The sequence below is a fragment of the Amblyomma mixtum genome, chromosome 10 (assembly GCF_055824585.1).
Source record: "Amblyomma mixtum isolate Tamu chromosome 10, ASM5582458v1, whole genome shotgun sequence".
In the NCBI taxonomy this organism is placed as follows: domain Eukaryota; kingdom Metazoa; phylum Arthropoda; class Arachnida; order Ixodida; family Ixodidae; genus Amblyomma; species Amblyomma mixtum.
This window is the reverse complement of record NC_143021.1, coordinates 144,111,671-144,114,158: the sequence shown is the minus strand read 5'-3', so window position 1 is coordinate 144,114,158 and position 2,488 is coordinate 144,111,671.

Sequence of the window (2,488 nt, the reverse complement as noted above, 5' to 3'; positions counted from 1 at the left end):
ATTTCGCGGGCTTTCTTTAGATGCCAGAAAAAAGGACCCAGTAAGAGATACGATGCTACAATAAACTGGATCGGTTGTTTATAAACCTGCTCTACAACCCAACGTAACTGTCTTGGCACTAAAATGAATACTTGAGAATTTACATAATTCATCTTAGTTATTTATCTAATTAAGCGCAATAAAAATATTCTGAGGAGCGCCACACGATGACGAACAATGTATCATTGGTTTTGCCGTCTTTCTAACTTTTTTTCGGCATTTTAGGCACGTAATTTGTGCTGTTGGGCGTAAAAACAATTCGGCTGTCCCATGCGCACAGCCGCGGCGCTGCGGCGCAACGCCGCCGCACGCCATGATTGAGGTACAAATAGCAGAAGCACTGCCCCGCGAGCATGTTTTCTTCCCGAGTCGCACTGCCGCTTGGAACCCGCGTTCATCGAGGATTAGGCCGGGAGTCGTAGGGCGCGATAGCCGCACGAAACTACGTCGTAAACGATTGCCACATCGACAGGGCAGCTGCGCTAGTTAGCGCTGCTGGAGCCTGTCGAGGAAACAGGCGTAGCGGCGAAAGTTGATCACGAGTTAGGGTCCCCTCGATTCTCGGATAGATGCTCGGACAGCGGTTAGTGACAGCAGCGCTTCATTAGCCTCCACGTTTATGCCGGAAAAAAAACGAAATGTGGATGCTAATGAAAAGGGTTCAGCTTAAGTTAAGGACAACGCAGCGAGCTATGGAGAGAAACACGATAGGTGTAACGTTAACAGACTGGAAGCGGGCGGAGTGGGTTAGGGAACAAACGCGGGTTAATGACATCCTAGGAGAAATCAAGAGGAAGAAATGGGCTTGGGTAGGCCATGTAATGCGAAGACCCGAGAGAAGGCAAGCGTACTGCGTACCTAAACCTACGAGAGGGCCGCAGAAAGTTAGGTACGCGGATGAGGTTAAGAAGTTCGCGGAGATAAGCAGGCCGCAGCTGGGAGAGGCCAGTGTTGGAGGCCTAAACCTTTAGGGTTGAGTTAAAAAAGGGTTAAAGAGGCTTATGCCCTGCAGTGGGTATATTCAGGCAGATGATGATGAGGCTCTGGCTTTGTAAGCCTGTTGTGGCCCAGAAGCACGGTCGTACCGATCCGGCGTTTCAGGGTGCAGCATTGCGGGAAACACGAGAACGTTCAGCGCCCCTTCTTTTGAGTCTCCTACATCTGGACCCCAAAGGGGAAGCGGTTAAATGTGGCGTGTTTTCGTAACTGTCAGCCTAGTTAAGCCTATAAAAAAAGGACAGAAGACCTCTTCCGTTTCAGCCCGATTGTCGTCATAGCAGAATCTCGTCTGCGTACTGTTTTTCCTTTCCTACTGTAGCTTCAAGCACCCATCCCGATTAAATTTATGATCTAGCCACCTGATTGTTTGCTGTTCCCTGCTGTGCGCGTACCTTCTATTCGATTGCACTCATCTACATTCAGCAGCATGTATCGCGCACGCGAAACAGCTTCACGCGACTGCCGTAGGTCTAATCATCACATGGTTTAGTCCCAACATGCGTAGGGAAGTGCTAGACAGTTTTAGATGTGCGTGCGCAAAAGCTTTGCGTACGCTACAAGCGCACCTAACGCTCACTGCCGGCTGTCCTGACAAAGACAGTTTAAGTTGAGAGTGGCTAGCGTAGCGCCCGATAAGCGTAACATACTGTGAAGCCATTTAGTGACAAGTCAAAGTTCCTGATCTGTGTTCTGTGTGCTGAAGAACCTTTTCTCTCCTTTATTAATGGCAGCAATGGATCGATGGATTAGAGGGACTTTTATTTTTTTTTAAGCGAGAATCATTTGAATCAGATGAAAACGTAAATTCCAGTGCAGAGTTCGAGAAATACTTCGCCTGGGATTGTTGCTATGGCGACACTGTACACGGTGTACACATAGGCTTAACATTAATAAATTGTTCAAGTTATCTCTAAAACGATGCTTATTTCTCGCTATGTAATTTCAGAGGGGTGAGAATGCGCAATATAAAAGTGAATACAGTCTAGCCCGGTTATAACGAAGTCGCCAGGAATCGGAAATCACTTCGCTATATCCGCTATTTCGTTATATATGGACTACGAAAAAAAAATGCAAACATCGGCATACCGATTTATTGCCGCTGAAAGAAGTCGTCCAGCGTCCCCTGAACACGTTTCGCGAGTGCGGACTTCAGGATTGCGGCTTCCATACCATCCAACTGCGAACCAAAGATCTGGTCGAACTCCGCGATAACGCGATAACGATAAAAATGAGCCACGCTTCCAACATGCACAATGCTGCCGCGCTTTCCCTGCCTTGCGCACCGCGGCACCGACATAAAACAAAGCGCGCGCTGCCACACCTCCTGCAGACTGCAGTCCAGCCGTGGCGCAGACTGCAGTCCAGCCGTGGCGCCGACTGCAGTCGGCGCCACGGCTGGACTGCCTGGGAGAAATAGAGAACCGAGATTGGCCAAGACGGCCGCTCTCTG